The sequence below is a fragment of the Bombina bombina genome, chromosome 3 (genome assembly GCF_027579735.1).
Source record: "Bombina bombina isolate aBomBom1 chromosome 3, aBomBom1.pri, whole genome shotgun sequence".
In the NCBI taxonomy this organism is placed as follows: Eukaryota; Metazoa; Chordata; class Amphibia; order Anura; family Bombinatoridae; genus Bombina; species Bombina bombina.
The window spans coordinates 1,047,419,507-1,047,431,803 of NC_069501.1; positions in this window are offsets into that span (position 1 = coordinate 1,047,419,507).

The following is a 12,297-nucleotide window of genomic DNA, read 5'->3' on the forward strand; positions in this document are numbered from 1 at the left end:
ATATTAAATGTATTAACCCCTAATCTGCCCCCCCTACACCGTCGCCACCTATAATACATTTATTAACCCCTATCCTGCCCCCCACTACACCGCCATCACTGTAATAAATTTATTAACCCCTAAACCTAAGTCTAACACTAACCCTAACACCCCCCTAACTTAAATATTAATTAAATACATCTAAATAATATTTCTATTATTAAATAAATTAATCCTATTTAAAACTAAATACTTACCTATAAAATAAACCCTAATATAGCTACAATATAAATAATAATTATATTATAGCTATCTTAGGATTTATTTTTATTTTATAGGTAACTTTCAATTTATTTTAACTAGGTACAATAGCTATTAAATAGTTATTAACTATTTAATAGCTACCTAGCTAAAATAATGAGAAATTTACCTGTAAAATAAATCCTAACCTAAGTTACAATTACACCTAACACTACACTATACTTTAAGAAATTATTCCTATTTAAAACTAAATACTTACCTGTAAAATAAACCCTAAGATAGCTACAATGTAATTAATAATTACATTGTAGCTATTTTTGGATTTATATTTATTTTACAGGTAACTTTGTATTTATTTTAGCTAGTTAGAAAAGTTATTAAATAGTTATTAACTATTTAATAACTACCTAGCTAAAAGAAATACAAAATTACCTGTAAAATAAATCCTAACCTAAGTTACAATTAAACCTAACACTACACTATCATTAAATTAATTAAATAAATTAACTACAAATAACTACAATTAAATACAATTACATAAACTAACTAAAGTACAAAAAATAAAAAAAGCTAAGTTACAAAAAATAAAAAACATAAGTTACAAACATTTAAAAAATATTACAACAATTTTAAGATAATTACACCTAATCTAAGCCCCCTAATAAAATAACAAAGCCCCCCAAAATAAAAAATTCCCTACCCTATTCTACATTAAAAAAGTTCAAAGCTCTTTTACCTTACCAGCCCTTAAAAGGGCCTTTTGTGGGGCATGCCCCAAAGAAAACTGCTCTTTTGCCTGTAAAAGAAAAATACAACCCCCCCAACATTAAAACCCACCACCCACATACCCCTAATCTAACCCAAACCCCCCTTAAAATAACCTAACACTAATCCCCTGAAGATCATCCTACCTTGAGTCGTCTTCACTCAGCCGAGCCACCGATGGAACTGAAGAGGAGATCCGGAGCAGCAGAAGTGATCCTCCAAGGGGCGCTGAAGACGTCTTCCATCCGATGAAGTGATCCTCCAAGTGGCACTGAAGAAGTCTTCCATCCGGGCGATGTCATCTTCCAAGCGGCGCGGAAGATCATCTTCCATCCGGGCGATGTCATCTTCCAAGCGGGGTCTTCAATCTTCTTTCTTCATGATCCATCTTCATCCCGCCGACGCGGAACATGCTTCTTCCCCGACGGACTAACGACGAATGAAGGCTCCTTTAAGGGACGTCATCCAAGATGGCGTCCCTTCAATTCCGATTGGCTGATAGGATTCTATCAGCCAATCGGAATTAAGGTAGGAAAAATCTGATTGGCTTATTGAATCAGCCAATCAGATTGAGATTGCATTCTATTGGCTGTTCCGATCAGCCAATAGAATGCGATCTCAATCTGATTGGCTGATTGGTTATTTTAAGGGGGGTTTGGGTTAGATTAGGGGTATGTGGGTGGTGGGTTTTAATGTTGGGGGGGTTGTATTTTTCTTTTACAGGCAAAAGAGCTGAATTCTTTGGGGCATGCCCCCACAAAAGGCCCTTTTAAGGGCTGGTAAGGTAAAAGAGCGTTGAACTTTTTTAATTTAGAATAGGGTAGGGCATTTTTTTTATTTTGGGGGGGTTTGTTATTTTATTAGGGGGCTTAGATTAGGTGTAAGTAGCTTAAAATTGTTGTAATATTTTTAAAATGTTTGTAACTTATTTTTTTATTTTTTGTAACTTAGCTTTTTTTATTTTTTGTACTTTAGTTAGTTTATGTAATTGTATTTAATTGTAGTTATTTGTATTTAATTTATTTAATTAATGTAATGATAGTGTAGTGTTAGGTTTAATTGTAACTTAGGTTAGGATTTTACAGGTAATTTTGTATTTCTTTTAGCTAGGTAGTTATTAAATAGTTAATAACTATTTAATAACTATTCTAACTAGCTAAAATAAATACAAACTTACCTGTAAAATAAATATAAATCCTAAAATAGCTACAATGTAATTATTACATTGTAGCTATCTTAGGGTTTATTTTACAGGTAAGTATTTAGTTTTAAATAGGAATAATTTATTAAAGTATAGTGTAGTGTTAGGTGTAATTGTAACTTAGGTTAGTTTTTATTTTACAGGTAAATTTCTCTTTATTTTAGCTAGATAAGCTATTAAATAGTTAATAACTATTTAATAGCTATTGTACCTAGTTAAAATAAATTGAAATTTGCCTGTAAAATAAAAATAAATCCTAAGATAGCTACAATATAATTATTATTTATATTGTAGCTATATTAGGGTTTATTTTAAAGGTAAGTATTTAGTTTTAAATAGGATTAATTTAGTTAATAATAGAAATATTATTTAGATTTATTTAATTAATATTTAAGTTAGGGGGGTGTTAGGGTTAGTGTTAGACTTAGGTTTAGGGGTTAATAATTTTATTACAGTGGCGGCGGTGTAGGGGGGCAGGATAGGGGTTAATAAATGTATTATAGGTGGTGACGGTGTAGGGGGGCAGATTAGGGGTTAACTTTATTATAGAGGGCGGCGGTATAGGGGGGGCAGGATAGGGGTTACTAGGTATAATGTAGGTTGCGGCGGTGTCCGGGAGCGGCGGTTTAGGGGTTAATATGTATAGAGTAGCTTGCGGTGGGCTCCGGGAGCGTCGGTTTAGGGGTTAATATGTATAGAGTAGCTTGCGGTGGGCTCCGGGAGCGGCGGTTTAGGGGTTAACATGTTTATTATAGTGGCGGTGGGCTCCGGGAGCGGCGGTTTAGGGGGTAAACACTTTATTTAGTTGCGGCGGTGTAGGGGGGACAGATTAGAGGTGTTTAGACTCGGGGTACGTGTTAGGGTGTTAGGTGTAGACATCTCCCATATGAATCAATGGGATATCTGGCAGCAGCGAACTTGAACTTTTGCTATGGTCAGACTCCCATTGATTCCTATGGGATCTGCCGCCTCCAGGGCGGCGGTTTGAAAACCAGGTACGCTGGGCCGGAAAAGTGCCGAGCGTACCTGCTAGTCATTTGATAACTAGCAAAAGTAGTCAGATTGTGCCGCACTTGTGTACGGAACATCTGGAGTGACGTAAGAATCGATCTGTGTCGGACTGAGTCCGGCGGATCGAAGCTTACGTCACAAAATTCTACTTTTGCCGGTCTCTAGCCTTTGATAACTAAGGCGAATCAGCTTCGCCACAAATACGCTACGGAATTCCAGCGTATTTGAGGTTGACGGCTTGATAACTACCCCCCATTGTATCTAGCTTAGGATTTATTTTTATTTTACAGGCAAGTTTGTATTTATTTTAACTAGGTAGACTAGTTAGTAAATAGTTATTAACTATTTAATAACTACCTAGCTAAAATAAATACAAAAGTACCTGTAAAATAAAACCTAACCTAAGTTACAATTACACCTAACACTACACTATAATTAAATTAATTCCCTAAATTAAATACAATTAAATACAATTAAATAAAATTAGCTAAAGTACAAAAAACAAACACTAAATTACAGAAAATAATAAACAAATTACAAGATTTTTAAACTAATTACACCTAATCTAATCCCCCTAACAAAATAAAAAAGCCCACCCAAAATAAAAAAAGCCCTACCCTACACTAAATTACAAATAGCCCTTAAAAGGGCCTTTTACGGGGCATTGCCCCAAAGTAATCAGCTCTTTTACCTGTAAAAAAAATTACAAATCCCCCCAACATTAAAACCCACCACCCACGCAACCAACCCTACCCTAAAACCCACCCAATACCCCCTTAAAAAAAAACTAACACTAACCCTTTGAAGATCACCTTACCGGGAGAAGTCTTCATCCAACCGGGCCGAAGTCCTCAATGAAGCCGGGAGAAGTCTTCATCCAAGCCGGGCGAAGTGGTCCTCCAGACGGGCAGAAGTCTTCATCCAGACGGCATCTTCTATCTTCATCCATCCGGCGCAGAGCGGGTCCATCTTCAAGACATCCGACGCGGAGCATCCTCTTCATCCGATGACTAAAGATGAATGAAGGTACCTTTAAGTGATGTCATCCAAGATGGCGCCCCTTAGATTCCGATTGGCTGATAGAATTCTATCAGCCAATCGGAATTAAGGTAGAAAAAATACTATTGGCTGATGCAATCAGCCAATAGGATTAAGCTGGCATTCTATTGGCTGATTGGATTTTTTCTACCTTAATTCTGATTGGCTGATAGAATTCTATCAGCCAATCGGAATTGAGGGGATGCCATCTTGGATGACGTCATTTAAAGGAACCTTCATTCAGTGTTAGTCGTCGGATGAAGAGGATGCTCCGCGTCGGATGTCTTGAAGATGGACCCGCTCCGCGCCGGATGGATGAAGATAGAAGATGCCATCTGGATGAAGACTTCTCCTGGCTTTGTTGAGGACTTTGGCCTGGTTGGATAAAGACTTCTCCCGGTAAGGTGATCTTCAAGGGGATAGTGTTAGTTTTTTTTAAGGGGGTATTGGGTGGGTTTTAGAGCAGGGTTGGTTGTGTGGGTGGTGGGTTTTAATGTTGGGGGGGATTTGTAATTTTTTTACAGGTAAAAGAGCTGATTACTTTGGGGCAATGCCCCGCAAAAGGCCCTTTTAAGGGCTATTTGTAATTTAGTGTAGGGTAGGGCTTTTTTTAAGGGGGGGGGGGCTTTTTTATTTTGTTAGTGGGATTAGATTAGGTGTAATTAGTTTAAAAATCTTGTAATTTGTTTATTATTTTCTGTATTTTAGTGTTTGGTTTTTATTGTACTTTAACTAATTTAATTTAATTTATTTAATTGTATTTAATGTAGGGAATTAATGTAATTATAGTGTAGTATTAGGTGTTAGTGTAACTTAGGTTAGGTTTTATTTTACAGGTCAATTTGTATTTATTTTAGCTATGTAGTTATTAAATTACATTGTAGCTAGCTTAGGGTTTATTTTATTGGTAAGTATTTAGTTTTAAATATGAATAATTCAGTTAATGATAGTAATTTTTATTTAGATTTCTTTTAATTATATTTAAGTTAGGGGGTTTAGGGTTAGGGATAGACTTAGATTTAGAGGTTAATAACTTTAGTATAGTGGCGGCGACGTTGGTGTGGCAGATTAGGGGTTAATAAATGTAGGTAGGTGTTGGTGATGTTATAGACTGCAGATTAGGGGTTAATAATATTTAAATAATGTTTGCAAGGCAGGAGTGCGGCAGTTTAGGGGTTAATATATTTATTATAGTGGCAGCGATGTCCGGTTCAGCAGATTAGGGTTTAAAAATGTTTTTAGTGTTTGCGATGCGGGGGGCCTCGGTTTAGGGGTTAATAGGTAGTTTATGGGTGTTAGTGTACTTGTTAGCACTTTAGTTAAGAGTTTTATGCTACAGCGTTGTAGTGTAAAACTCTTAACTACTGACTTTAATATGCGGTACCAGTCTTGACAGGAGAGGGTCTACAGCTCACTTTTTGGCAGACTCGTAATACCAGCGCTATGCAAGTCCCATTGAAAAAAGAGGATACGCAATTTAAGTGGATTTGTGGTATTTCCAAGTCTGGCCAAAAAAGTGAGCGGTACACCTGTACCTTCAAGACTCGTAATACCAGCGGGCGTTAAAAAGCAGCGTTGGGACCGGCTAATGCTGCTTTTGAAGCCTAACGCAAAACTCGTAATATTGCTGTTTGTTTCCTAACATATTGCTGCCCTAAGTAAAGAAAGCCAGAGTTGGTTACGCTGTTCTTTCTTTTTTCCACAGGTTTCTGTAAGGAGTTTTTTGTCTTCTAGGTATGGGAGACTTTGCACTTTAACCCCTTAATGGCCGGACCATTTTTCAATTTTCTTACCCTTAATGACAATGACTATTTTTAAATTTCTGCAGTGTTTGTGTTTAGCTGTAATTTTCCTCTTACTCATTTACTGTACCCACACATATTATATACTGTTTTTCTCGCCATTAAATGGACTTTCTAAATATACCATTATTTCCATCATATCTTATAATTTACTGTAAAAAAAAATACAAAATATGAGGAAAAAATGGAAAAAAACACACTTTTTCTAACTTTGACCCCCAAAATCTGTTACACATCTACAACCACCAAAAAACACCCATGCTAAATAGTTTCTAAATTTTTTCCTGAGTTTAGAAATACCCAATGTTTACATGTTCTTTTTTTTTTTTGCAAGTTATAGGGCCATAAATACAAGTAGCACTTTGCTATTTCCAAACCACTTTTTTTTAAAATTAGCGCTAGTTACATTGGGACACTGATATCTTTCAGGAATCCCTGAATATCCCTTGACATGTATATATTTTTATTTAGAAGACATCCCAAAGTATTGATCTAGGCCCATTTTGGTATATTTCATGCCACCATTTCACCGCCAAATACAATCAAATAAAAAAAAAACTGTTAAATTTTTCACAATTTTAGGTTTCTCACTGAAATTATTTACAAACAGCTTGTGTAATTATGGCACAAATGGTTGTAAATGCTTCTCTGGGATCCCCTTTGTTCAGAAATAGCAGACATATATGGCTTTGGCGTTGCTTTTTGGTAATAATAAGGCCGTTAAATGCTGCTGCGCACCACACTTGTAATATGCCCAGCAGTTAAGGGGTTAATTAGGTAGCTTGTAGGGTTAATTTTTAGCTTTAGTGTAGAGATCAGCCTCCCACCTGACACATCCCACCCCCTGATCCCCCCCTGACCTCCCTCAAACAGCTCTCTTCCCTCCCCCACCTCACAATTGTCACCGCCATCTTAAGTACTGGCAGAAAGTCTGCCAGTACTGAAATAAAAATCATTTTTTTTTTTTTTTTTTTTTTTCATACTGTCTGCAGTCTGCATCCCCCCCTTACCCCACAACCTCCCTGATCCCCCCCATACATCTTTCTAACCCTCCCCCTCTACCTATTTCCCGCCATCTTGGGTACTGGCAGCTGTCTGCCAGTACCCAATTTGCCCCCAAAAATATTTTTTTTTTTACTTTTTAGATGAAAAATATGTTTTCTGTAGTGTAGCTGGGCCCCCCTTAATAATCTACATCCCTCCCCCTCCCAGATCCCTTACTACTCAAAGAAGATCCCCAGGACCCCAGGCATCTGCATTAATTATATATTTTTTTTCTATTTCTTCCGGTCATATTTTGCGTGCGCGCGCACGCACGTGCATCCGCCCCCGCTCCCCCCCCGCCGCAACCGCCGATATTGCAGGAACTGCTCAAGACTAATACCGATCGGGAGCATATACTTAACGGTCCTCCCAGAAGCTGCTCCCACCCACCAACGAATGTGAGATCACTATAGTCCGATGCAGAGAGGGCCACAGAGTGGCCCTTTCTGCATCGGTGGGTAAAATAAGGGATTGCAGTGATGCCTCAATATTGAGGCATCACTACAATCCCTTGTAAGCAGCTGGAAGCGATCATGATCGCTTCCAGCGCTTCTAACAACAGAGGACGTACCAGGTACGTAAATTGTCATTAAGGGAATGTTTTTCCATGACGTACCTGGTACGTCCTCTGTCATTAAGGGGTTAAAAGATTCATTATTTATATTCTTCAGTTTTTCTTCGTGATTTAGTAATCCTTTAAATAGGATTCGATAGGCAATATGTAGGCACTTTGTGATTTGGGGATTACACGTTGGGAGTGCTGCTAGATTTTTAGTTTTTTGGCAAATGTTTGATTTGTTTAGGTAATTACGGTTGTTGCTATGTCTTTTTCGGATTGCGCGCCTTTTTTCTTGTCTGCACTTTTCCGGATGTGCTGGTCATGTGATCCTTGTTTTTCAGTTATACGGAACGGATCGACGCCTGTGTTGTTGCTGCAGTCTGTCTCAGTGCATGTGCAGTTGCGTGTCAGTCTCTATGTCCTCTTCAAGTCTCCTGGAGTTGCGGTAGGCACCTCAGTGCTGCTGAGATGTAGAGGTTGTCAAACTTTTTAATTTTTTTGATAACTTTTTTTGTTTTTAGGTTTCTCTTAAAGTGACAGTTGTCCTTTATTCAAAAAATGTTTCCCTTTTTTTCTGGGGCAGATTTTGGATAATATTGCTTTTAATAAATGTTTATTATGTTTAGAGGCACAAATTGTTTCTTCTTTGCAATTTTGTACTACTTGTTTAGCTAGAACGCTACAATGTAAAAAAAAAATATTGCCTTATGAGCCTAATGTCTCTAAGGATGATGCTGTTCAGGCAATGCCGCAGCCTTCTCCTCAAACGTCCCAAGACTTTATGGCATTGCATGCAGTGCCCTGCGGTTCCTTTCAACCTCCTGGTGGGGTATATTTGCCTGCAGATTTCGCCGCACAGATATCTTCTGCGGTATCTGCAGCTTTATCTGCTTATCCGGGTTTTGGAAAACGCAAGAGGAAAACTAAACACTTAATAGATTGTAAAGTGCCTGTTTCAGTAGCTACTATACAGGTTGATCTTCCTCATAACTCTAGGGAGGATGTTACCTCATTTCCTTCTGAGGGTGAAATCTCTGATTCTGACAGTGTTAATCTTTTGTCTGAGGTGGAAGAAGTAAGCTTTAGGTTTAAGCTTGAACACCTTCATGTTTTATTAAAGGAGGTTTTGGCTACTTTGGATGATTCTGACTCTCCTGTTGTAGTTAACCCTAAGAAATCTAGTAAGCTTAATAGATTCTATGATTTCTCGTCCTCTATGGAAGTGATTCCTGTTTCAGATTGTGTGACGGAGATTATTGCGCAGGAATGGGAAAAAACAGGGATTCCTTTCTCCCCATCTTTAGTTTTTAAGAAGATGTTTCCTATTGCTGAATCCAAGGATTCTTGGCGCACAGTGCCTAAAGTATAAGGGGCTATTTCTGCTCTGGCTAAGAGAATTACGATCCCTATGGACGATAGATGCTCTTTTAAGCATCCAATGGATAAGAAGCTGGAGGTATATTTGAAGAAGATGTATGTGCATCAGGGTATTCAATGGAAACCTGCAGTTTGTATTACCACAGCGACAAGTGCAGCATCTTATTGCTGCAATGCTTTATCTAAATCTATTTTAGAGGAAACTTTGTTGGAGGAAATTCAGGATAGGATTAAAGCTCTTAAGCTAGCCAATTCTTTCATTTCTGATACTAACATGCAAGTTATAAAATTGGGGGCCAAGCTCTCTTGTTTCTCTGTCTTAACTTGCAGGGCTTTGTGGCTTAAGTCTTGGTCAGCTGATGTTTCTGCAGAGACCAAAATACGGTGTAAGGAAAATTGAACACCTTAATTTTGGTTCTCTGCTTGTTTTTTGATTTGGATCCATTTTCATTCCAGCTCCTTTCCAGCTACATTTTGGCGTTCAAGAATTCAGCTGTTGAAGGGGATTTCGTAATACTTCCGTTCTGGACTCAACCAACAATATAACCTTTGAGGGCCTATAGTCTTGTATGAATTGCTTTGAACAAATTTTTACTTTGTTGTATGAATTTTCACCTTGTTTTAGTATTTGATATTACACAATTATTATTATTATTTTTGTTTGTGATTCAAGTTGCTGATCAGCATTTTTTTTTCTGTTTATTTGTAATAAATTTAAATATTTGTTTATTTTTAAATATTTGCTTATTTATTATCCTTGAGACCAAAAGTCCTTCAACTTTATACTCTCTGACATGTTATATCATACCTTATTCAATTTTTTATTCACCAATTTTAGCAGCATTTGATGCAGCGCTAAAGGTTTTAAATCTCTTGTTTCATTCTTGGAGCAAGTTATTTTATTAGTCTTTTGTCTTATTTGTGGAGAGAGGGGCTCTCCATTACCTATTGGCTTATTGGTGTTTTAAAAATTCCTGGGCAGGGTAACACATAATTGTTAGACCAGCTGATGTTTCCTCCAAGTCTAAGATTTTGGCACTTCCTTACAAGGGTAAGACTTTGTTTGGGCCTGGACTGGCAAAATAATATCTAATATTACGGGTGGAAAAGGATCTTTTCTACCGCAAGACAAGAAGATTAGATTTAAGGGACGTCAAAGTAATTTCCGTTCCTTTCTTATTTCAAAGGTCAAAAGCCTTTCTCTTCCGCTTCCAAACAGGAGCAATTCAAGTCCTCTTGGAGACCCAGTCAGTCTTGGAACAAGGGGAAACAATCTAAGAAACCCTTAGCTGAGTCTAAGTCAGCATGATGGGTAAGCCCTCGGTCCCGAGTCTGATCAAGTGGGGGGCAGACTTTCCCTGTTTTGTCGGGAGTGGCTACAAGATGTCCCAGATCCTTGGGCTGTGGGTATTGTTTCTCAGGGTTACAAGATAGAATTCAATTTCTCCCTCCCAGGGGCAGGTTTCACCTCTCAAGGTTGTCTGCAAATCAGGTAAAATGAGAGGCATTCTCGAACTGCGTTCAGGATCTTTTCTCTCTGGGGTGATTGTTACAGTTCCAGTAAAGGAACAGGGTCTAGGATTCAAATCTGTTTGTGGTTCCCAAGAAAGAGGGAACTTTTCATCCCATTTTAGACCTAAGTGTCTCAACAAGTTTCTCAGGGTGCCGTCCTTCAAAATGGAGACCATTCGGTCCATTCTTCCTTTGGTCCAGGAAGGTCAGTTCATGATGACCATAGACCTGAAGGACGCATATCTTCATGTACCTATTCAAAGGGATCATCACAAATTTCTGAGATTCACTCTTCTAGACAAACATTTTTAGTTTGTGGCTCTTCTGTTTGGCCTTGTTACAGCTCCCAGAATTTTTTCCAAGGTTCTGGGGCTCTCTTGGCAGTGATCAGGTCTCGGGGAATTGCAGTGGCACCTTACTTAGCCAACATTTTGGTTCAGGCGCCATCTTTTCAACAAGCAAGCTCCCATACAGAGATCTTGTTGTCTTTTCTATGTTCCCACGGATGGAAAGTGAATCTGGGGAAGGGTGGTGTTCTTAGGTACTATAATAGATTCCCTATCTATGAAGATTTTTCTGATGGAGGTCAGGAAATCCAAAATTCTCTCTGCTTGCCTCTCTTCAGTCTACTGTTCGGCCATCTGTAGCCCAATGTATGGAAGTAATTGGGTTGATGGTCACTTCCATGGACATCATTCCCTTTGCTTGATTCCATTTGAGAGCTCTGCAATTATATATGCTCAAGCAATGGAACGGAGACCATTCAGATCTGTCCCAGAGGATAGATCTAGATGTGTTAACGAGAGACTCTCTTCCGTGGTGGTTTTCCCAGGAACATCTGTCTCAGGGCAAATGCTTCTGGAGACCTTCTTAGGTGATTGTGACCATGGATACCAGCCAGCTAGGCTGGGGAGCAGTCTGAGACTTGCTAAAGGCGCAGGGATTATGGACTCAGGAGGAGTCTGCTCTCCCAATAAACATCTTGGAGTTGAGAGCGATTTACAATTCTCTTTTAACTTGGCCTCAGTTTGCTTTAGCCCACTTTATCAGATTTCAGTTGGACAATATCACCTCAGTGGCTTACATCAACCATCAGGGAGGAACTCAGAGTTCCTTAGCCATGAGGGAGGTGACTTAGATTATTCAGTGGGCAGAAGCTCACGATTGTTGTCTATCTGCCCTCTACATTCCAGAAGTGGACAATTGGGAAGCGGATTTTCTGAGCAGACAGACTTTTCATCCCAGGGAGTGGGCTCTCCATCCGGAGGTGTTCTCCAGGTTAACCCTCAAATGGGGGATACCAGAGTTGGATCTGATGGCATCTCGGCAGAACGCCAAGCTTCCAAGGTACGATTCAAGGTCAAGAGATCCACAGGCAGCTCTGATAGATGCTCTGGCGATGCCTTGGGGGTTCATTCTAGTTTATCTAGTTTATCCATTTGCTCTCCTTTCACGAGTCATTGCTCATATCAAACAGGAGAGAGAGTCAGTAATTCTAATAGCTTCTGCATGGCCATGCAGGATCTGGTATGTAGACCTAGTGAACATGTCATCTCTGCCTCCTTGGAGTTTTCCTCTGAGGAAGGATCTTCTAACTCTGGGTCCTTTCTTCCATCCAAATCTCGTTTCTCTGAAATTGACTGCTTGGAGATTGAACGCTTAGTTTTATCTAAGCATGGTTTTTCTGAGTCGGTCATTGAGACCATGATTCAAGCTCACATAAGGTATGGCGTAAATACCTTTATTAA